This window comes from Ictidomys tridecemlineatus, chromosome 2 (genome assembly GCF_052094955.1).
Source record: "Ictidomys tridecemlineatus isolate mIctTri1 chromosome 2, mIctTri1.hap1, whole genome shotgun sequence".
NCBI classification, from domain to species: Eukaryota; Metazoa; Chordata; class Mammalia; order Rodentia; family Sciuridae; genus Ictidomys; species Ictidomys tridecemlineatus.
Genome location: NC_135478.1, coordinates 88,485,141 through 88,510,217, shown reverse-complemented (window position 1 = coordinate 88,510,217; position 25,077 = coordinate 88,485,141). Strand labels below are relative to the sequence as shown.

General features: G+C 47.1%; 1 long non-coding RNA gene across 1 annotated transcript; it reads left to right on the top strand.

Annotated features, from left to right (window-relative positions):
- The first annotated feature begins 9,909 nt into the window (after window positions 1-9,909).
- LOC144375221 (uncharacterized) lies at window positions 9,910-24,790 on the top strand. Its single transcript, XR_013434779.1, has 2 exons — window positions 9,910-10,139; window positions 10,817-24,790. It is a non-coding gene; the product is annotated as an uncharacterized LOC144375221 (long non-coding RNA).
- Window positions 24,791-25,077: the final 287 nt, after the last annotated feature.

The following is a 25,077-nucleotide window of genomic DNA, read 5'->3' as shown; positions in this document are numbered from 1 at the left end:
GCAGCAAAGGACCACACATGCAAAGAGACCAGGGATTCCTGAGACGGGAGGAATCAGCCTCCCCAGTTCCTCGCCCTGGGGGGACACGCTCCCCGGCCTCCAGTGGGAGCTGCCTGCCCTCATGACATTCTGGGTGCTCTTCCGCAGCACACAGGACTCAGTCCGTGCAGGTGGAAGGCTTAGCAAAGGCAATTCGTCCACATTTCATTCTGCTGAACATGAAAACAGTATAGAGATGGCAGACACCAAGGTCAAGTCTCCACCTGAGATTCCCAGCCCACTTTCCCCCGGGGAAGCCCTTGGTGGAAAAGCCTGAGATCTGGGGTTTGAAGGAGGAGCCTGGCCTCACGGATAACTAGGAGGTGACCTTGGACCAGTCATTTCACCTCCCTTCGTTTCGGTCTCTTCCCATAAAAAAAGAGGGTCGCAAAGTGCTCACCATCCACAGTGGCTGAGAAAATGGAACTTAAGTTGGCATCAGTGTTGGGTTGAAAAAATGCCTTCACCCACTCCACAAATGCGGCACATTCCCGAGGTCTCGTGACAACGGATCAAGTCCTGACCTCAAGGGGCTCGGTGGCAAACGCACTGTGACACCACCATGCAGCACGTGGGACCATGATTATTTTAGGGTTCCTGCCAGCCCTCCCCGTCTCTTTTGTGAGCCTGAATAAAAATCATCGCTTTGTGTTGACAGTTAGTTCACGCACGTTTCGGCAGCTCCTGTTCCGTACTTTGGAAGAGAAACACAATTCAGCTTTATGTACACCCCGGGTGTCTGCGTCCTTCCTGGCCGTGGTGTGGAAAGATTGGCGGATACTGTCGTCTTTTTTGGTCCAGGGCAGTAGTTCTGAATAACGGCTCCTGACCACATGAGACAGATTTGTTTCCCACTGGTAAATAGTAGCTAATGGCTATCGAGTGCTTGCTGGGCCTGTTTTCTGTTCAGGAGAGGTAACACGTGGCCTCTGATGGGCACTACCACTAACGGGCTGTGTGACGGAAGGCAAGTTATCTAACCTCGGTGAGGCTCAGAATCTCTCTGTGAAATGGAACAATAATGGCACAGTGGGAGGGTCCAGTGGAATGGCTTGATCAATAAGGGCAGTAATTACCATTGGCCTCGGAAGAAAAGGTTGGGCACAAGAGATTTTGTGCAGGCGAGATGTTTGTGACCACCAAAGACTCTTTAAGGAAGCCACTGGGATTAAATTCCAGGAGAGGCAGGGTTCTCAGGACAGCGGGTAAGACAAAACCAGACAGGATCAAATTCCCTTAAAAATTCCCTGTCTGGATCCAGGTGTGATGGTACATGTCTGTAATCCCAGCTACTTGGGAGGCTGAGGTAGGAGGATCGCAAGTTGGAGGCCAGCCTGGGCCATTTAGGAAGACACTCCCTCAAAAATAAAAAATAAAAAAAAAATCAATAAAGGGCTGGGAGTATAGCTCATTGGTGGAGTGCTTGCCTAGCACACATGAGACCCTGAGTTCAGTCCCCAGTACTGTAAAAAGAGAAGATTGCCTGCTCATCAAGTAAGGTATGTATGGTATTGTATACAGAACACGAGATTCAATAAACTTTGAGTCAGACAGTAGGAGGGAACCAAAGGAATGTTTAGCCATAGCTGCCTGGTCATGCAAATATTTTTTTTTTCCTCTTAAGAAGTGAGTTTCAGTTTGGCATGATGGTGCACACCTGTAATCCCAGCGACTCAGAAGGCTGAGGCAGGAGGATCATAAATTGGAGGCCTGCCCCAGCAATTTAGCAAGGCCCTAAGCAACTTAGTAAGACCCTGTCTCAAAATAAAACATAAAAAGGGCTGGGGATGTGGCTCAGTGGTTAAGTGCCTCTGGGTTCAACCCACAGTAGCCCCCCTCAAAAGAAAAGAAAAAGAAATAAGTTTCAACAGGGGGCAATCCCACTCCCCTCTCCCACCCCAGAGGACATTTAGCAATGTCTAGACACAGTTTGGTTGTAAGGTGTGCAACTGGTATCTAGTGATCTGTTAAATAAGCTACCATGCACAATACAGGACCCAAGAGCAGAGAATTATCCAGCCTAAAGCACAGAGGTCGGAGGTCAGGAAACCCTGCCCTAAGGGGAGTATCAAATGCACATTTGGGGATGAGAGATAGTGCTGGGACATTTCAGATTGTCACCAGGTTTCATGAGATGTGTGTAAGAGCCCTCAGCTCAGGGCACACTTCTTAGATATTTGTAGGTTTGAGGTTAAATCTTGCATGATGGGGCCCCGCCACATACACTTTGTTTTTGAAAGAGAAGATGTGGGCCACCTGTTTCCTGTGTCTCCAGGCCAGCACTTCCTGTTTCACTGACTCATCTTCCATGGGTCTCCCAGGGGTATCTTAAGGGAGCTAGAAGGAGGTCTGAAACCAGCACCAAATTCAGATGTGGTCTGCTGTGTCACTCGTGCCCAAACTTACTTTCTTCCTTCCTTTCTTCCTTTCTTTCTTTCTTTCTTTCTTTCTTTCCTTCTTTCTTTCTTTCTTTCTTTCTTTCTTTCTTTCTTTCTTTCTTTCAATATTTATTTTTTTTAGTTGTAGCTGGACACAATGCCTTTTATTTTTTTATTTTTTTATGTGGTGCTGAGGATCGAACCCAGGGCCTCACAAGTGCTAGGCAAATCCTCTACTGCGGAGTCACCACCCCAGCCCTTGTACCCAAACTCTCTAATTGGAGTTTAAAATTCATGACTTTTCAACTCTCTGGAAAACCTTCCCTAGCAGCTACGCCATGTTGACAAAAGAACTCTCCAGAACACAGACTCTATTTGTCCCCCAACCAAACAGGCTGGATCTGAAATAGGAGTTCATGAGACCCAAGCCCGGGGAGGGGGCGAGATCGGCACTTACTCGGAAACTCTCGAGGACCACAAAGGCAAGAAAATTGCTTGTAGATGAAAGAAGTGTTTCTATTCCATTTCAACCCCTCCTGTGTCACGTCACCGTAATGTCATTCCTGGTCCAACTGAAATACTTGAATCCAAATAAGTCTTAAGTCATTTGGATTCTATTCAAATGGGAATTTGTCTCTTTCATCATTCTTCCCCTTCGTTTGGTAATAGAGACTAATACTGAATGTTAAGTGTCGATTTGTGAAATGTGCTTTTTTTCAGTTAAGGGTGTTTCTTGCCGAGCCGCAGTGGCACACGCCTGCCTGTCATTCTAGCGACTAGGGAGGCTGAAGCAGGAGGATTGCAAATTTGAGGCCAGCCTGGGCAACAGAGGGAGACCCTCAGCACCATAGTGAGTCTCAAAACAAAAAAATTAAAAAGGTTTCGGGATATAGCTGTGTGGCAGAGTGCTTGCCTAGCATGTGGAAGACCCTGAATTCAACTATCTCACACATACACACACACACACACACACACACACCCTAAATTTTTTTTTCAGAGTTGGCCACTGTTATTTTCTTCTTCATTGTTAATCTTTCATCAGTGTCTTGAAGATCCTAAACTTGACTTTTTTTTTTCTATTTTTGAATTCCCATTTATTTAAATACTATAGGCAGCAAGCAGATTGAATCATGATGACTATTTGTACTGAATAAGTCTTTTTTTTTTCAAGGAAGAATCTTTTTATTTATAAAATAAAAGGAATATTTTGCCAACATTTTTAATCAATTAAATTTTTGAGCTGCAATAGATACTCTATTGTTTAGAGTGTTGGAAATCTATCCAACGTGTACATCAACTCCTTTCAATATGATTCATGGTTAAAATTTGGCCTTCAGTAATGTCCCCTCAAACCACCCAAAGTCACTCTACTTATAAAGTGGTGAATTGACCCCATGATAACTCTGATCTTAGTTCTAGTCCTACTTGAGGATCTTAATGGATTGGACTTTTTTTTTTTTTTTAATTGTTGGTCGTTCAAAACATTACATCTTTCTTGATATATCATATTTCACAGTTTGATTCAAAAGGGTTATGAACTCCCATTTTTACCCCGTATACAGATTACTGAATCACATCAGTTACATCAATTACATTTCCATTGATTTACATATTGCCATTCTGGTGTCTGATGAATTCTGCTCTCTATCCTATCCTCTACTATCCCCCCTCCCCTCCCCTCCCCTCCCCTCTTCTCTCTCAACCTCCTCTACTGTAAAATACTTCTTCCACTTGTATTATTCTTCTCTTTCCCCTCACTTCCTCTTGTGTGTAATTTTGTATAACCCTGAGGATCACCTTCCCTTTCCATGCAATTTCCCTTCTCTCTCCCTTTCCCTCCCGCCTCTCATCCCTATTTAATGTTAATCTTCTTCTCCTGCTCTTCGTCCCTACCCTGTCCTTAGTTACTCTCCTTATATCAAAGAAGTCATTTGGCATTTGTTTTTTAAGGATTGGCTAGCTTCACTTAGCATAATCTGCTCTAATGCCATCCATTTCCCTCCGAATTCTATGATTTTGTCATTTCTTAATGCAGAGTTATACTCCATTGTGTATAAATGCCACTGAATAAGTCTTATGGGAAAAAAAACAAAACACTTTTATTCCTTGGGAGGGGGAGGTGTTGTCTTGGCCACATCTGGTGTCACCAAAACTCTACTCAAAGTGGATCAAGGGCCTGGGCATTAGACCAGAGACCCCGTGCGCCTACTAGAAGAAAAAGTAGGCTCAACTCCCCAGCATGTCAGCTGAGGATCTGACTTCCTCAACGAGACTCCTAAAGCAGAAGAAGTAAAATCAAGAATCAATAAATGGGATGGCATCAAACTAAAACACTTCTTCACTGCAAAGGAAACAATCAAGAACGTGAAGAGAGAGCCTCCAGAATGGGAGAAAATCTTTACCACCTGCACCTCCGGTAGAGCATGAATCTCCAGGATGTGAAACAGAACTCTGAAAGTTCAACATCACAAAAACAAATAACCCAGTCAACAAATGGGCTAAGGAGCCGAACGGACACTTAGAAATACAACCGATCAACAAATATATGAAAATATGTTCAACATCTCTAGTAATTACGGAAATGCAAATGAAAACTGTACTGAGATTCCATCTCACTCCAGTCAGAATGGCAACTATCAAGAATACAAGTAACAACAAGAGTTGGCGAGGATGTGGGGGGAAAAGGTTCACTCATACATGGCTGGTGGGACTGCAGATTGGTGCAACCTTTCTGGAAAGCAATATGGAGATTCCTCAGAAAACTAGGAACAGAACCACCATTTGACTCAGTTATCCCACTCCTCATCATATAACCAATAGACTTAAAATCAGCATACTACAGTGGTGCAGCTATATATCAATGTTTATAGCAGCTCAACTCACAGTAGCCAAGCTATGGAACCGACCTAGGTGCCCTTCAACGAGGAATTGGATAAAGAAAATGTGGCACATATACACAACGGAGTATTACTCAACCGTAAAGAAGAATAAAATCATGGCATTTTCTGCTAAGTGAAGGGAACTTGAAACTATCATGCTAAGTGAAATGAGCGATTCCCCAAAACCCAAAGGCCCAATGTTCTCTCTGATATGCACATGCTAACACACAACGAGAGAAGGTTGGGAACAGTAGAAGTTCACTGGATTAGGCAAAGGGAAAGGGAAGGGAGGGGGGAATAGGAAAGACAGTAGAATGAGTCAGACATTACCTTCCTATGCTCATATATGAATCCACATCACGTACAACCACAAGAATGGGAAGTGATACTCCCTGTATGCATGATATTTCAAAACATATGCTACAGTCATGTATAACTAAAAAGGACAAATGAAAAAATTAAAAATAAATCTGTTGTCAGAAACAAAGTCAAATGTAGTGTCACCTGATGCAAGGACATAGCGGGTTCCAGCCATATGGACCCTGAGAGGGAGTCACCCGGCATCCTATTCAGATATGTCCAGAGAAGAAAGGGAAATTTCCCCTTAATAATGTGCTTCTGTTCTACATCTGTTTGGGGAGCCTTTTTTTGAAATGCCAATTTGTCTATATGAAATGGAGTGAAGCATTCTGTGTTCAGGTGTGAATAGTCTCCTTGGCATTCTTTTGCTAGGACACCTTTAATAGAGAAGATTTCCCAAGTTTCAGAAACCATAAACCCACGGCCCTTCTCCTCTCTCCACTCCCCTGTTGCTGGCAGACATAACCAATCAATTGCCGCATTCGGCCCTTCCCACACAGAGCTCAGACTTGGATTCACAGTCTTTCCCCCAAATTGTGCATACAGCCACTGCCAACTAATTGCAAAGCAGGCACACAAAATAAACATGATTTGCTACCTCTACTAGGCAAAGAAGGAATGCTTAGAGGAGCATCAGAAGGTCATTATCTCTATCCTTTTGCACAAACGGCCTCAGTGTTCCAAATGCCAATCAATTGCCCCAGTAACTGAAACTTCAACCTGCCCATTTACCCAAATATTTGAAAGAGAAGAGGAAGAAGTCAGTTTGCTTTGTACTCGGCAATTTGGAAATTTGCCTCTGAGTTGCTGAAGTTTGCTTGTTTGTATAGAAATAAGCAAATCCAGTGAATTGGCCTTCTTTTAAACAGAACCCAAGTCCATGATCTTTCAGCAAGGTGTGGATTTTATGTTCATCTATTTGTGATTTTCTCATTGAAACTATGTAAGATACTTCCTGTCTGAGTCTGTTTTCTGTTGCTATAACAGAATACCTGAGGCTAGGTAATTCATAGAGAACAGAGATTTCCCTTTTACAGTCTGGAGGCTTGGAAGTCCAAGAATAGGGCAACAGTATCTTGCTAGGGCCTCTGTGTCATAGCATGTCACCGTGCATCACAGGGTGAGGAGACAGGGTTCTGTTTAATAAAAAAAGACCACTGTGTGGGGCTGGGGATGTGGCTCAAGCGGTAGCGCGCTCGCCTGGCATGCGTGCGGCCCAGGTTCGATCCTCAGCAGCACCACATACCAACAAAGATGTTGTGTCCGCCGAGAACTAAGAAAAAATAAATAAATGTTAAAATTCTCAAAAAAAAAAAATTAAAAAAAAAGACCACTGTGGCAATAAATAAACTACTTTTGAGATAATAGCATTAATGCATTTGTGAAAGCAAATCTCTTACAATCCCACCTGCCAGTCCTGTCACAGTGGCAAATAAATTTCTTTTTCTTTTTTTAATTTGGCAATTAAATTGCAACATCAGTTTTGGAGGAGACATTAAAACAATAAGACCCCTTCGCAAGCAAAACAAACCAAAAGCCCTACAGCGGCTGGTTTTCCTCCTTGAATGAATTTCCAATTTTATTACTTACGAACTTTTCCCCCCTAATAGGTCCCCCACGTCATTTTGCCTCTGAGGTCTCTGTTGGAGGTGGAGTTGTGACAATCCAGGACCAAAATTAATTCTACCATTTTATCATTTTCCCAGTAAGGTGGGGGTAGAGGGATGTATATGATTTTCAAGTCCTTTCTCTACTTGAGACTAAAAACAGCAGGTTTTTCTTTCTTTCTTTCTTTTTCTTTAAGCAAATGCAATTCTCTGGGCACTTACTGTAAGACAATTTTAGTCATTGGAGACATTTAAAAAAAAAAAAAAAAAGATCTCAAGTGAGAATCTTTCTTCACTCCCCCTCCCCACCCCCAGGGATATTTACTCTGAAAAATGCTACATTTAGAAAAATTTTGCCTTGGGTGACAACAAGCCCCCTAAGTTTTGCTGTTTATTTTTTTGTGTGTGTTGGCGGGGGGGAGTGGGGCAGAGGGGCTGTGTGGAGGGAATTCTACTCACCCACCAGCCAGACTGGTTTTGGAATTCACTGTCACTCATTTTCATTCATTCATTCACTCATTCATTTATTCAGTCAATCCACCAGCACAGGCGGAGGCGGTTCTGCCAAACGCAGAGGACTGTGCTTGTTAATGGGCTTACAGTCATGAACAAGACACTTTCCTTGAGGCTCCCAACCCTTCTCAAGCCCAGTCCTGCCAGAGACATTCCTGAGGCAGTGACTCTTACCAGGGGACCATGTTGTGACCCCAGGGGACTGGGACAAGGTCTGCAGACATTCTTGGTTGTCACAACTAGGGGATGTCGTCCTGGCATCGAGTTGATGAAGGGAGGACCAGGATGGGTACACATCCTATAATGCACAGGACCATCCCCTACCTCAAAGAATGACCCAGGTGGATGGTGAGGCGTGGGGCGGTTGAGAGAGCCTGTCCTAAAGCAGACAAGGTGTAGAACGGATGAACTTCCAGTTCATGGTTCCCGGGCAGCGCGCTCCTGAGGAGAGCTGAGAAAACAGTAGCTCAACACATTTCCCGATTGTTCTTCCACAAAACCCTGACGGAGAAAGGTCTGTGCTGTGGCTTCCTCAGAGGGTGGCCCCGTGGACCAGCGGCATCAGCGTCACCGGGGAACTTGTTTGAGAAATGCAGCGTCTCGGGCCCTGATCTGAACTTGCATCTTAACAGGAGCTCCACCCCCCCCCCCCCCCCCCCCGGGACTCGCGGGCACATGACGATGTGAGAAGTGCCGGTCGCATCTGACATGAAACACAAGTTGTAAGTGACAATTTTGATAAATGCTACCATGGAAGCCAGTCCCCGGGGTCAGCCAAGGCTTCTATGAAAAATCTGCCTGTAAATCGAATGCCAGATAGGAAGGTGGCCGGGGAAGGGGGATCCTGGCAGAGGAAGAGTAGACTCAGAGGCAGGAGTGAGCGTGGTCCATCGGAGGATCTCGGAGACCCAGTGAGAAACACCCAGAGGCCCGTCGGCCGGCCACACGGGACTTGATCCTAGCAGCAGATGGAAATGGTAGGGCTGGGTTGGATCCCTAAGCTCTCATCTGGCATGGCCCAGGTAGGAAGGCCATCTGTGGCCACGGGACAGGGTGACGCTGCTTCTTTGGCCCTTTAACGTCATGTTCTAAGCAGCTAAGCAAACTGGTCCAACCGGGGTTGGAATCCCACACATGATAATTGTCCCAGGTCACCCAAGAGAATGACGCTGATGGGGACAATCTGCTCCCCCAACCCTCTGACTTAAGGCTACAGAGTCATTATGTCAATATATTTTTGTACAAATTTTTGTAGTTTATGACACTTTCTGGCAACATTTAGATGCACTTTCAGTGAGCCAGAATGTAGTACTGTAAACCTAAAACTGGATCTCCCTAAAGCTGTTCGGATCTGGCAGGAGGACCTGCTCCCAATTACAAGCACAGTTTCCAACTTCGCCGTTCCTGTCCTTAAAGCACTGAAAACAAAAATCCATTTTTAATGAGGGGACGACCAAACCCTTTGCCTTCTATTAACATCCCCTTTAGGCCTGCACGCTCCAGTGTACCTCGCCAGCAAGAAATGACCTCCGCAGACGGATGACCAGGGCAAGGGGTCTCCCGTAGCTTTCTTTGCCAGCGCAAGTGAAGCCACCAAAGAGAATTAAGTCATTTTGTTCTCACCTGCCTGATTCCCATCGGCACGCGGACGGCCCTGTCGGGGCTGTGCAGGGAAATCAGGACCAGGGGAAGTCATTTTGCGCCAGAGTCCATGCCTGGCTGCCTTCTCCTCATCCCTGGCCCATTACTAATCTCACAGATCATCCATTATCCAGCCGGCAACTGGCAAATGTGAACTTGGCCCACGTCAAGGCAGAACTACGAGATCCAAGTTAGAAGAAGTGGGAGAGAGAGAGAGAAAGTACAAAGATGAGCCAGACGGTTTCCCAACCTGTAAGAACATGTTGTATTTACCAGGCCCCGTGGGGAAGCCAAAGCCGGCCTCGTTGTTTGTCTTCTGCTCGGGGCCTGGGTTATGTTTGGTGCAAACAGGACAGTGCACCCCCCCAACCCACCCACTTCCATCTGATGATTGGCGTATTGTTTAGAGACCATGAAGGATGATCTTGCGCTCTGGAGGAAGTTGGCAAGAAAGTCGGATTCTATAAAAAGAAGCGCGCGGTCAGGATACAGTTTCCTATTCTGAGTCAAGGCGAAGTAGAGAGTCAGAAATTCCAACCCAGAGGGTCAGGACGGGCTCCAGGACCTCCTGAATCACATGTGAAGCCTGTTCCTCGTGCTCCTTCCTCCTCCCTGTTCCTGCCACGGGCCAACTGGGATTATACAATCCCCACTCCATTCATCCCACCTGCGGCTGGTTCTCATGAGGGGCCCTGTGCCCTGTGCCATCCCTTCGGATGCAGGTGAGTAACTGCACTTCTGAGCAGGCAGATTCTGTCTGTACCGCAGGCTGGATTCAAGAAAGGTGCACTCAACTTTTTCTTAAAGTGTGAAACTTTCCATTTTGCGGGGAGGGGAAGGGTACCTGGGATGGAACTCAGGGGTGCTTAACCAATGAGCCACATCCAGTCTTTTTTTTTTTTTTTTCTTAATTGTAGTTGGACACAATACCTTTATTTTATTTATTTATTTTTATGTGGTGCTGAGGATGGAACCCAGGGCCTCCTCACACATGCTGGGCAAGTACTCCACACTTGAGCCCCAGCCCCAGCCCCTCCCCGCCCTTTATCATATTTTATTTAGAGACAGGGTCTCTCTGAGTCACTTAGGGCCCTGCTAAGTTGCTGAGGCTGGCTTTGAACTCACGATCCTCCTGCCTCAGCCTCCCGAGGTGTGGGCCACCATACCCAGCTGAACCTTTCCATCTTTAACCCCGTCATCTTCCCTTCTCTAACGGCCCCATCCTGCAGATCTCTACTGCAGCTCTCAACCAGGAGCCCTGTTTCCGACACACAATACCCACCGACAGTTTCTAGAGGGTTCTGTTTTCTTCCCTCCTGGACTAGTGCATTTTTTTTTTTTAACTGAATTCACCAGATGTTTTGGCAGGGCATAAAACCTGGCCTTCCTGTCTTCCAAGTGGATGAAATTGGATCCAAGTCCCAGCACGTTGCCTCGGCTCCACCGACCAAGCCCTTAATGGTTCTTGAGACGAATGTGAAGATCGTGTGTTCGGTTTTCCTGGAGGGTGCTGGGACCATCGGATCCAGGTGTGGGCATTGAAGGCCTTGGAATGTTTCCGGGCCAACCTCAGATTCGTGAGCATACGTTTTCCTAATGTTATCTTTCTCCTTTTTCTTTTCTTTCTTTCTTTTTTTTTTTCTGGCTGCATATCAGAAATCTGTACCCCAAAATATCTCTGGGCCAAATGAAATGCACACGTGACCCAGCCGCATCTGGAAAAAAAAAAAAATGCAGTACAAGTCCCCCTTGGATCTTTGCAACTCCAGGTCCCCGGAGCCAAAGGCAAGCAGGACTCCTTCCTCTGTCCAGCCCCCGCCACCCCCCCCACCCGCTCTGCCCCAGGTCCCCTCTGGCCTAGAACAGGCCTGAGCACGCCATGCCACCTTGCCAGGCCCTGCCAGAATTCACGAATGGCACAGAGAGCACGTTAAACAGATGGAATGTAACATACATGTAAAGAAATAAGAGCCCTGCCAGGAAAGTTGGCAGCGGCTCCGGAATGCTTTAAACAGTGTGTGTGTGGGTAGAGAGACGGAGCCCAGAGTCGGCGAGCCTGCCTCACTCCCAAGAGCTGTTTCTTTTACAGCCATGACCTGTTTTGCCAGTCAAAATAAATACGGTGTTAAATGCCCCCTTTTACTGGCTCCTGATACCTTTGGCAATGCAGTTTGAAATATGACCTGCTCTCATTGGAAGAATGTCCTTTTAACTGAGTGGAAAGGATGTGCCCCCTCTAGCCAGTCGGTAGGAGGGTCCTGGGTGGCGGAGGCCACGGAGCTCTCTCGGGCTCAGGAAGCGGGAGAAGGAGCCGCCGTGGGCTCGGCCCTGCTGGTCTCTAAGTCGCTTGCCTCGTGTTAAGTTCGAAGCAGACACACAGGATGCCTTGGGAGCGTGGGGCTGAGTTTCAAGATTTTCTGTCCCCTTTGGCTTCCCAAGGAACAATAAGGTGCCAGCCCAGATGGCTGACGATTTCACAAAGCACTCAGGAGAGCCAGGACTTTCCTTCAAAGGAAAAGAACCGTGCTAATCAGGCCGTGGCCACGGATTTTTAGTTTGAGGGGTGGGCAGGGATCCGGGATTGAATCAGGGTTGCTCTACCACAGAGCTATAAAATCCCCAGCCCTTTTTGATGATATTTGGAGGTGGAGTCTGGCTGAGTTGCTGAGGCTGGCCTCGAACTTGGGATCCTCCTGCCTTAGCCTCGCAAGTCTCTGGAAATTCAGGCATGTGCCACCACACCCGGCCACAGCCGCCCATTCAACCTACTCAGGCCATTTGACTTTTTGGCTCCCCAGATCCAGGGATATGCCACAAGCCCACAGTAGCAGCTTATCACGTGGCATGAGGTGCTGGGTGGATTTGCCCCAAAGATTTGGCCACCTTGGCAGCCATCACTTAAGCAATTCCTGCAAACTGGGCCCAGCAAATGTCCTCTGAATCATCCCACTGTCTCCCGAGGGAAGTATGGTTTACTGTTTTTCATACAGAGAAACCGAAGCTCAGAGAGGTTGAGTCATGGGCCCAAGATCTCACAGCTATTGAAGAGGAAGTTGCAATGTGAACCCCAGTTTGTCTGCTCTTCATGGATCCATCCTTCCCTCTACCAAACTAGCTCAAGGCGGGAATCTGGTAGAATGATCTCCTCATCCTCAGAGCTTCCCAGGGTCTGCGGGTTGTTATAGTCCTCATCCAAAATGCCACAGGTTGTGGGAGTTTTTCTGGGGCTGCTACAAACAAACCATCGCACCCTGGGTGGCTTAAAACCACAGAAATGTGCTTTGTCACAGTTTCTGAGGGCAGAGGTCTGAAGCCAAGGCGTCGGCGTTGAAGACTCTCAGAAGGACCCTTGCTTGCCTCTTTCAATTCCTGCTGGTCACTGGCTTCTTGGACGTGTGGCTACACTCTTCTGCCCACGGCCTCCGTCTTCCTGTGGCCTTCTGTGTGTGTGTCCCCTGTCCTTCTCTTAGAAGGACTCTTGATATTGGATTAAGGGCCCACCCTGATCCAACGTGATCCCCTCCCCAGATTCTAACTAACTTAACTTGATTAGCTTTGCAAAGTTGGTTTTTTTTCCAGATAAGGTCACATGCCCGGGTTCTAGGTCTTAGACCCTGGATCTCTGGGGAGGGGGCAGGAGACCCTTTTCGGCCGGCCAATCCAGATGATGTCGGTGACACATCCAGCCAGGGTCTTCCCAGTTTTGCAGGTCTGTAGGGCCCACTGTCTTATTGCCTCACGACTTTCACCACCCTACTTCCTCCTTTGAAAACCAGGAGTAAAATAGCACCCAACACCTAATGAACTCACCACCAAGTTCTGCCACTTAGAAACTGTCACATATGTCCTCACAGATACCCTTCACCATGGACACTGCTCTTATTTTTCTTGCTATTTGATTTTTTCTTTTGGGGGGGAGGGTACTGGGAATTGAACGCTGAGACACTTTACTACTGAGCAATATCCCCAGCTAGTTTTAGAATTTTTATTTAGAGACAGAGTCTCACTAAGTTGCTTAGGGCCTCCATAAATTGCTGAGGCTGGCCTTGAACTTGTAGTCCTCGTGCCTCAGCCTCCCGAGTCGCTGGGATTATAGGCGTGTGCCACCAAGCGCCAGCAACACTCTTCTTTCCTCTCTGGACAGGAGAGGAAATGAAATCTCTGGGTAGTTCCCAATCTTGTCCAAGATCTCACAGCCAGGAACTAACAGGTAGGATTAGAACGTCAACCTGTCTGCTTCTGGAGTCGGAGTTGTTTGTTAGGCAGGATGTAAAATTGCCCTTGCTGGGAAATTTCGGACTGGGTTGGGAAGCCGTGGCTTGGAGGGAGGTGGACGGAGGAGGCCGTGGGACCCACTTGCGCCATGGTTAGCCAAGAATTATTCTTGGGCAGATCATCCAGGAAGGCTGAACTCACACTTTTTGGTTGGGAAGACCATCAACAAATTGGTTTGCCTGCTGAGCTAGAGGACCACCTCCCCCTTGGGTCCTCTCTCTCTCTCTCTCTCTCTCTGTCTGGTGGATATAACTGGTGTCCTCCTGTATGGAGACCAGAAGTTGGAGGCCAATGAGGAAAATGGCCATGTTCATTGTCTTCCAGAGTTTGGTTCAGTACTATCTTCCAAGGGTGGTATTCCTGACTGGGGACACTTTGACTTGTGTTGTGCCATCATCTGACCCAGGAGACTGGGTGGATCACAGGAGATAAAACCAGAGGTGCCTATGTGAGGGTAGCTGTCAATGGCCGGTGACTTCTTTCCTTTTTCGTCTGGTGACCACTGTTGCTGAGAGCCATAGCCGAGTCGAATGACAAAAGGCATTTTTGCCAGAACAGAGTGGTTGAGAGGTGACGCCAGCGAGCCATGGAGATGATAATGGTTATGTTGAGCTGTGTATATTAGACCCCTGCTGTCCCCCTCGGTCTGCTACTTTGGAGTTCTCGCGCTACTTTGGAGTTCTCGCGGGGATTCCCGGAGAGTTCCCATTGGTTGGGGAAGTGCCAGAGGAGGGATTTTCCGGTTGGTGGTTCCTGGAGGAGCCGCGTGGCGTGCAGGAGAGTTCCCGGGGAGCGTGTGTGGAGTGTGCTGGTGGAGTTCAGAAATAAAGTCTGTTCCTGCTTCAGTGGCTCGTGATCTGTGCCCAGCCAGACTGCGGCACACTGTCACTGATTCAGGCTCCATGGTGAACGTGATTCAATTTTGCTTCCGTCAGAGCTGCCAGAAGCTAAGTACTCCACAGGCCATGTCTCCTTGGAGCTTCTCAGCAACCCCGTCAGGCAGGTCCATGACCACCTGGTCGGATGCTGGGGGGAGGTCAAGTCACAGGCACAAACCTGACCACGGGCAAGAGCTTGGGTCCCTGCAGCTTGCCCGAGTCCAGAGTCTCCCATCTTCGTGGCTGCCAAGATGCCAAGAATTCCCAGTGCCATACAAATAAGGCAAAGAGGAAATGCACTCGTCACCCATCTGCCCCTGCATCCAGCCACACCTGCGCATCTGCGCCTGTGCTCGGTGCCGGAGAGACGATGGAGAAGTCCCTTCATGCATGTATTGCTTCTGGGCTTGTGTGTGCCAGGCACCCTGCTGGACTTGGAGGACAGAAAGTGAAGGTCCCTGCCCTCAGGAGACCACATCCATTCACCTAGGAGAGTGTGTCAAATGCTATTACAGAGGTACGGCCAAGAGACCAAGCAGGTCAGCAAGGTTTGCTGGAGAAGACCTTTGAGTTGAGATTTCAAGGCAGAAGGCGTTGGTCAGGGAGGCCCTCCTCGGAGGCGGTGGGGCCCTGCTCAGCAGGTATCTGCCCATGCGACTGTCTGTGCCAGGGAAACTACTGGATGGCTTCCGTAGGGAGGGGTACGTAGTGCTCAGAACCCACCGAGCTGCCCCCTGCCCACCCCTCTCCCCCTGGACTCTGTCCATGTCCTCCCCAGCGCCATCCTGAACATCCCCTATTCCCCAAGGCTGGACAGTAGGGAGCCACAGAAGTATTGGGAGGGAGGCTGGAAAACACAAAGCAGGGCCCCAGGGAAGGACCTCGAGGGGTGTGGAACCGACCAGCCTTTATTTTGAGGATAAGGCAGAGATGCTGTTTTTTGTTGTTGTTGATGTTGTTGTTGTTGTTGTTTAATTTGGTTGGTTGGTTGGTTTTTTCGTTGGTGATGCCTGGATTTATTTTTATTGTTGTTGTTGTTTTGGTTTGGTTTGGTTTTGGGGTACTGGGGAAGGAACCCACAGCCTCATACATGCTAGACAAGCCCTCTACCACCGAGCTATATCTCCAGTCCAGTGTTGGGATTTTTAGGCACTTTTTAACTTGATGTGTAATGATACAATTTAATGCTTTCTTCTTAAGCCCATAGTTGGATGGATTTTGGCAAATGCGCTACCACCCTCCACGGGTGTAGAGAGTTGCATGGCTCACACTTGGCGTCTTCCAAGTTAGCGTTTGAAAAGTTCTTCTGGTCACTCCTGGAGCTCTACTTTCTTCGCTGAGGACTGGAGTTTTTGTTTTGTGATACTGGGGACTGAATGCAGGGCCCCTCTACCAACCAAGCTACACCCCCACATCCTTTTTTAAATTTTTGGACAAGGTCTTGCTAAGTTGCTGAAACTCATCTCAAACTTGAGATCCTCCTGCCTCAGCCTCCCAAGTGACCGGGATCATAGGCGTGCGCTACCACGCCTGACGGCGAGGCACTCTTCAAGCTGTGGAAGACGGATGAGGCACCCTCTGGGGCAGGGGGTGTTCTCTTCGTGGGGGTGGGAGGACAAAAGTGATCCATGGCACTCAGGACCAGCTTCAGGGTCGTAAACCTGAGCAGCCACATAGGTCCCCAAGCTTGGCTCCAAGTCCCGCAGTTCCACGCTGAAATGTATCAAGGTTGTTTTTTTGAGTAAGGGGTCCTGTGTTTATTTGGTGCTGGGACCCGTGGACAAGGAGGCCAGGCCTGGTGGTACAAAAGTTGTCAGGGGCCATGAGAGAGAGAGATGGAGGGTTTCATAGAAAAGAGCCCGTAGGGAAGAGAGAAGCCCGGTCAAGAGAGAAGGTTGAGGAAGGACCTGTCCACCCAAAGTTCTCTTTTTAGGGATACACGCAGGGTGGTGGGGACCTTCCTGTCACTCTACCTCTGGCACCGGCAAATGTCCCTGGGCTCAATTAATTACAATGACTAACAAACACATGTGACAAGCCAAATATCAGCTCGCGAGAACAGAGTAAGTATTGAGTACAGATACAGATAATTTGCCGCAAGCTTGCTGGTGTTATTATCTTCTAATCAACTCTAAAAAAATCATATCAAAACTTAATCCAGAGCAAAACAAGACAAAAAGAGAGTGAGCCCTCTGTCGGGCCTAGGAAGCGAGGTGGTGGGGTGGATTTCCATCAGTGCTGATGACTGATTTCATCAGGGCTTCCCTTTGCTGACGTCAAAACCAAGATCAGGGCCTGGGTCTCCATCTCTCCCTGCTGAGGCCAGACGTCCGATGGGAAGAGCTGGGCAGCAGGCTCCAGGGAGGCCCGGTGGCGGGGGAGGGAGGAGCGAAGCTGGCATTCCCTTGGAAAAATCCATCGCTGGCATTCTCAGGCCGGCCTCTTTCCTGTCTCTGGAGTTTGGAGGGAAGAGAAGGTGAATTGGAAGGAATCCAACTGTCTGTTGGCCACGGCTGCTTCTTCCTGAAAGGGATTCTGGAGTTGGCAGTTCAGTTCGAAAACCCCCACATAGAAATACCTGGGCTGCGATGACCTTGCCAGCAAACACTTCCAAAGCCAGGGACTCTGGACAGCAGCGTTTTCCTGACCCTGGATGCTTTCTGTACAGGTATCTGAAAAACTTGGTCCTGAAGTTTCTCTTCTTTGGGTCTAAGTGAGGTGGCTCGGGTGGTTTGGTGCTTTGTTGCCTTCGGTGGCCTTGAAGGACTCCTGGTGAACCACACGGGAGCCTCGGTGGCTTCCTGGAGCTCACTTTCCTTACAGGCTCCAGATCAAACCTGCTGGGGACCCTCTCCAGCCACCATGATGATCACATCTGCCATTACCCTGTCCCACTGACCTACGCACTCTGTGCCTAGAGCTTTGCCTTCAGTATCTTATTTAAGCCTCCTGATTGGATACTGGGTGGTCTCTACCTGCGGAGTGTACCATTTCCCCACCCCCACCCCATGCACGGCCACTGACCTCACTGGTCCAAGCCCAGTACTCAGGGGCACTCAGCCACTGAGCCACACCCCCAGCCCTCCTTGGTATTTTATTTAGAGACAGGGTCTCACTGAGTTGCTTAGGGCCTCGCTTTTGCTGAGGCTGGCTTTGAACTCCTGATCCTCCTGCCTCGGCCTCCCGAGCTGATGGAATTACAATTGTGTGCTACCGTGCCCAGCTCTGGACTATTTTCCACACAGCAGGCTGAATAAGGCTTTTGATACTTAAATCAGCTGAGGACCATACTTCCAAGGGCTCCCCATCTGGCTACAAGGAAACTCCCAAATCCTCACTGTGGCCCACGGGATTAGCTCCTTTTACTTTGGGCCACTGTTCCTCTAGTCCAGTCACACTGGTCTCCTTGCTGTACCACAGATCCAGCACAATGTCCTGATTCAGGGCCGTGGCACTACCTGTTCCTCTTCCCCCAGGTATCCACGTGCCTTGTCCCTCGGTCTGTTCAAATGTGACCTCCCTAGAGGATCTTCTGCGGCCCACACCATTTAGAATCCGGTCCTCCAGAGTCAGCTGCCGTGGTGCACACTAGTAAATCCCAGGGACTGAGGCCAAAGCAGGAGGATCACAAATTTGGAGGCCAGCCTCAACTACTCAGCAAGACCCTGTCTCTAACTGTATCAATAAGTAAATAGGGCTGGGGATGGGGCTCAGTGGGAAAGTGGGTTCAGTTTACCCCTGGGTTCAATCCTCAGTACCAAGTAAATAAATAAAAATAAAAGTAGGTCCTTCCCTCAGCCCTCTTGTTCTCGCTGTTCTCAGAGACCTCCGCCATTTAACTATCTTGCAATTATTTGTGATGGTTACTGTTCATCTCTCTTCACAAGGTCAGGGGTTCAGATCTGTCCTGGTCAGCACGGAGAACAGTCCTTGGCATATCATAGGTGTACAATAAATGTTTCCTGAATGCATGAACCAACCACCGGGTATGTACTACAACAGGTCGTTCGTTCGGAAGGGCCGGGTACCTTTCTCAAGGTGAGATAAACGGCACACAACTGGGACTTCAACCCAGGTCCCAAGGAAATTCAATGACGGTTTGGAGACGGTAAATGTCATGGTTTAGCTATGAGGTGTCCCCCAGAAGCTCAGGCGTGAGATAACGCAAGAAGGTTTAGAGGAGGAAGGGTTGGGTTCTGAGAGTCTTAACCCAATCAGTAAATCAGTCCCCTGATGGGGTCAACTGCGTGGGGCTGAGGGCAGGTGAGGTGTGGCTGGAGGCGGTGGGCGCTGGGGACGTGGCTGGGGGATCTATAGTTTGTATCTGACGAATAGAGTCAGTCTCTCTCCCCCTCTCCCTCTCCCTCTCCCCCCATCTCCCTACCTCCTGCACATCATGGGAGCTGCTTCTCTCGGCCACACTCTTCCGCCATGATGCTCTGCCTCCTGGAGGTAAGCGCTGAGGAATGGAGCCGGCTGTCTATGGGCTGAGACCTCTGAAACCCCGAGCCCCCAAATAAGCTCTTCTCTCTCGCCAATGGTTCTGGCCAGATCTTTCAGCAATGAAAACAGTAAGTTGAGCCCACCTTAAAAAGTGCTGATTGTTCCCGGCTCTCATTCAACAAAAGCCCACGTCAGAACCCGGCTCACCTGGTCTGACCTGGACCGGGTCAGGATTGATGCTCATTGTGCCAGGATTAGTCACAACGGTTGGATTTCCGCAAGGGCAACAGACAGAGAAACCTCCGTGAGAAATCCTGAAGGAATCACTTGATTAGTGAATTTTGGATAACCGTTCCCCAAAGTGCTCACGTCACATAGAAATATGTGGAATATGCTAAAAGAAGTGAAATCTTAGGAGATGATTTTTTTGAAATCATCATCTATATAAGTAAATTACATAACAACCACCTGCATCTGTATATGAACTCACTGCCTAAACTCAGGGGACAAAATAGAGACACTCCGAGAAAGATCTTCCCAACTTGTGGAATGTCCTCTTGGTCAGGAGTTCAGACTTCTGGGGTTTCAAAAGTAAATTCCGAACTAGGATGTAGCTCAGCGGTAGAGCGCTTGCCTCGCACGCACAAGGCCCTGGAGTCCATCCCCAGCACAAAAAATTACCTGTTGTTTCGCTCCTACATTTTTACCCCAAAGAATTGAAAGCAGGTGTTCAAACAAAAATAATGTGTTCAGGAATATTCATAGAAGCATTATTCATAATATCTAAAAGATAAAAACATCCAACACTTTCACCACCTGATGAATGAATAAACAATCTGTGGGTGTTCCCACACCTTAGACTATTATTCAGTCATAAAATAGAATGAAGCACTGACAGGTGCTACAACATGAGATTTTTTTTATTTGTTTGGGTTTTTGTTGTTGTTGTTTGTTTGTTTGCTTTGTTTTGTTTTTTGAACCCAGGGGCACTCGACCACTGAGCCCCATCCCCAGCCCTATTTTGTAGTTTATTTAGAGACAGGGTCTCACTGAGTTGCCTAGGGCTTTGCTTTTGCTGAGGCTGGTTTGAATTCATGATCCTCCTGCCTCAACCTCCTGAACTGCTGGGGTTACGGGCGTGTGCCACTACACCCGGCCTGTGCGACAACATGGATGAACCTTGAAGACATTACACTCAGTAAAAGAAAACAGTGGTAAGAGGTGACGCCTAAGAGATTCCATTTACATGTAGACATGTCTGCAATAGGCAAACCCATACAGATGGAAAGCAGATTAGTGATTTCCAGGGGCTACAGGAAGAAAGGACTGAAGAGTAACTAGTTAATTGGTATAAGGTTTCCATTTGGGGCAACTGAGAATGTTCCGGAATGTTCTGGAGACAGTGGTTTAGCATTGTCAACATACTCAATACCAGGGAAACATACGCTTTACAATGGTACATTTTATGTTTTGTGTATTATCTCCAAATGTTTAAAAGAAAAAAAAATTAAAGTTAATCATTAAACTCTGGCCTTGGCAACAGGATGTTTTGGTTTGGTAGGTAGTTAGCTAAGTATTAAGTCCCTTTGTGGCAACTGTTGATTAGAAAGAGCAATAATGGATCACTGAGGCTGTGTAACAGACATGCATCTGTGGCTAGATGGGATTTTCGGCGCCATGGAGTTGAGTCCTGATCTTTAATATCCAAAAAAATGGTGTTGTGTCTAGCGCAGTGCTAGCTGGCTAAACCGAAAAGCTAATTTATTTTCCATTACCTACGTCATTGTAATAACAACAAAAAGGTATCAACAACAACAGAAAAACACCATAACAACAAAAAGATCTAAATATAGAAGGGAAATCTTCCCAATTATCTGTATAGTTCCTTCCCTTGGGTTTAGCTACCACCATCTACAACCTGGTGTATACCCTGTGAGACCTTTCTCTATTCATGTACAAACCTCTACATATGAATGTGCCCATCACAAATGAAGTTTTTGTTATTGCTTTTTTACAAAAATGAACTCATACTATATATATGTCTACAACTTGCTTTTTCCCTCTCAATACCATATCAAAAAATCTTTCCATCTGAATACCCACAGCCTTATCTCTTTTCTTAATGTCTACAAAACATGGATAGATCGCCATTGGTTTAACCAGCCCCTTCTTGTCAGATAATTATATTCCTTCCAAGTTTTCTCCATCATAAACCAGGCTACAAGGAACGCCCTGTTCATATATTGTTGCATGATCGTGGGAATTTTTCTGCGGCAGAGATTCCTAGAAGTGAGATTGTTGGGTTGAAATGAAATTCCTTCTGTTCTGTGACTTTTTAGTAGCGAATCAGTTGGGGACACAAACGTATATTGCCTCTGGGCTCAGGACAAAACAGCCAGAACTCAGAGCTTGCGATGGGGCTTTGCTTAGCTCGGCACCCCCCTAGCCCCAGCCCCCCAGCAACCTGCAACTGTAGCTATTTTCATTCATTTTATAGGCTCAGTGTCTCCAGATTGACTCCGGCAGAGGGAAAAGAAATCAGGTCCCTTCTGTGTCATTCTTCAAACATTTAGAGGAAATTGATTTTCCACATGGGCTCTAGCCAAGGGAGGGATGCGCGGGCCCAGAAGTCGCTGCTACAGGCTATGACTACCGGCACTTGCCACAATGAGACTTAACCCAACTTGAGATATTTTATTAGCAAGTGTAATTCCTCATCAGGCTAATATTGCAAATTGCCAAAAGCAGCAGCAATTCTAAAATAGGATTTCCTTCCTAATCCCTTTTAAAGGGAAGACCTTGTGGAGCCTGGAAATGTCTGAAGAAAGAAAGACTTTATTCTCTAAGCAAGGATAAAAGGCAGTGGGTCCAGGAAGCTGAGGCTTGCTTGCCTTACTCTCTGCGATGACCTCTCCTTTTTCTCTCTACAGTCTGGGGATTAAACCCAAGTCCTTGAGCATGCCAGGCAAGTGCTCTACCACTGAGTCATGTTCCCAGTCCCCTCCTCTTATGTTGTTGGTATTTTTTTTCTTTTTCCTTTTGTGTCCTGGGGATTGAAGGCAGGGCCTCGCTCATGGGCACTAAGCTATATCTCAGCCCTTTTTATTTTTTATTTTGAGAGAAGCTCTGGGTAAATTGCCCAGACTGGCCTCAAACTTACAATCCTCCCACTTCAGCCTCCCAAGGTGCTGGGATTATAGGCACAGCCACCACAGCCAGCTGCTCTTATCTTTTTAGTGTGTTTCCTTGTGACATCAGTTAGGATGCTTTTACCTGCAAAGAACAGAAATGCAGTCTCAAAGTGGCTTCTACAGGGCCAGGGTTGTGGCTCCGTGGTACCATGTTAAAAAAAATAAATAAATAAAATAAAGGTATTGTGTCCAACTACAACTAGGAAAAGAAAAAAATATGTCTCTTTCTAAAAAAAAAACAAAAAGTGGCTTCAATAATGATAATGTCATGGAAGCCTAAAGGTGAGGCACATTTAGGGCTGGTTGACTCAAGAGCTCTACACAAGAATTGGGAATCCAGGGTCTTTTCCAAAATAGTTAACATAACTCACTGGCTCCAGAGCCAGATCCTTTGATATTAAATCTCAAGTCCACTGCTTTAGCTGTGTAACTTTGGCCAAATTACTTGCCTTCTCTGAGTCTCCATTTCTCATCTATCAAAAACAGGATCATAACAGTACACAACTTGCAGGTTTGTGAATGCCAAAGCAAAGGTGAGCAAACTTTCTTCATTAAGAGCCAGATAGTAAATATTTGAGGCTTTGGGGGCCAGGTGTTCTCTGCCCCACAGCTTCACCTTGCCTTTAACAGTATGAAAGCAGTCATGGGCAGTAGGTAAATGAAAGAGCATGGCTGTATTCCAATAAAACTTTATTTTAGACATTGGAAGTTGATTTTCATACAGATTTTCCTATATCATGAAACATTATTCTTTTGATTTTTATTCAAGCATTTAAAAATGGATAAACATTCTGAGTTCATGGGCCATGAAAGCTGGGAGGGCCATGGTCCCGACTAAAGCAAAAGCAAAGGATCCCAGCCTAAGATGGTTCAACTTACCTATTTTTGTTATGGTTGTTTTTTTATTCTTATTTGGACTTATGATTTTTTTAACCTGCTGATGGTGTGAAAGTATACCCATATCACCTTTCTGGTTTTTACTTTCAGTATTCAATTAACGACAGGAGCTATTCCGCCCTTAATTATAAAACAGACTTGGTGGGAGATGGCTTTGCCCAGCTGTAGACTAATTTAAGCATTCCACGGGTGTTTAAGACAGGCTGGTCTAAGCTATGCTCTTTGGTAGGTTGGGGTATCAAATGCATTTTCAAGTCATCAATATGTTTTTTTAATTTTCAATTTTTTTTAGTTGTAGATGGACACAATACCTTTATTTTATTTATTCGTTTTGTTTTTTTATATATATATGGTGCTGAGTATCGAACCCAGTGCCTCATGCGTGCTAGGCAAGCACTCCACCACTGAGCCACAACCCCAGGCCTCAAGTCATCGATATCTTTAATGCACGATGGGTGTATCTGAGGAGCATCTGTAATACACTTGGAAGAGTCAGTACCTAGCAAGCCTAAATAAATGTTCAACAGATGCTTGTTGCTATTATTGTTATGATTAATACCATCTCCTTCCTCCTCTCTGCTTTTCCGCTCTTCGTTTAGGCTTCTTCCCTGATCTGGTAGCAAGGGGGCTGCAGCACTCTAAGGAACTACATTCAGAGCAAGAAGTCACACCACCTCTTTCAGGGACACTTGATTTGCACCCTGGAGTTCTTCCCCATCTGTCCGACATGCCCCGCGTGTCTCATTGGCCAGAACAAGCCACATGACCTCTGATTAACCAATCACAAGAAGGGGCGGGATCACCCATGGACCAATAGAGACCCGCCGCTGGGGCTGAGCGAGCTGGTTGCCTGGAGTCCCAGAGTGAACCGGGACTGAGCCAAACGGCTGCCCACGTGCGGGTTCTGTTGGAAGGGAAGCTGGGACACGCATCTGCGGGGCGGGTCGTGCCCACTCTGTCAGGTGCTCTTGAATTCGTCTCAGGCAGGTCTGCTAATCCAGAGTCTGTGTCGTCTTATAATGAGAGCAAGCCGCGAAGCCTCGGGCTGGAGCACCTGGGCCCTGCTGCCCCTCGGTCAACCTCGTGACGGTCCTTGGAGGGTGAGGACATCTTTACATCACTTCCGGCCTTCACTGGACTTTCACAGTTGCTGAGACGAGAAGCGGCTGGTCCAAGGGCACATAGTGGAGCCCCTGAACCTCGAAGTCTGACCTCCACCCACCTCCTGGTTGCATTGGAAGCCACCGTGGCTGCAGCTGCACCCTGGGAAGAGTCGGTGGCCCAGAAGGTGGAGGTGAAAGGACAACCACGAAGATGCTGCCCAGAGTAAACACCCAAAGCCTTCGAACCTGTGCTGTGGATGAAAACATCTAGGGACGTTCACGATTTGCATTGGAATATCCACAGTGTTCACATACAGTCGTGTACTCCACCTTGAGGCTGGGTCCACCAGGGACCAGATGACACTCTAGTCCATAGAGTCCAGCAGCCACGTAGTAGGCTACACCATCAACGTTTGTTGAAGAACAGTGTTTGGCGTCCACACAGTGACTGTCACTTAACCATACGTTTCTCAGAACATATGCCCGTCATTAAGTGACATGAAATCTCAAGAACGATAAAATAATAGCAATAATTATTCTGATGAAATACAGATGTGCCTTTCATTCTGATGAAAGAGAAACTTAACTGCCCACAAATCTCTTGATATTTAAGTCGTGGTAGTATGGGTGTCTCTGCATTTAATGCCTTTTTTTTTTTTTTTTTTTTTTTTTTTGGCCTTCCTGACTTGCGAGATGAGAAAAGGGGATTCCCAAACTAAAGAAATTTGGTTGAGTAAACTGGGTGTACTCATGGGAGAAAATATTAAGCAACCATTAGCTTCACCGCTTATGAAGAATTTTTAGTACCATGAGAATACTCTTAGAAATAATGCCAAGGGATAAAAGGAGAATGGATGATTATATACAAAGATC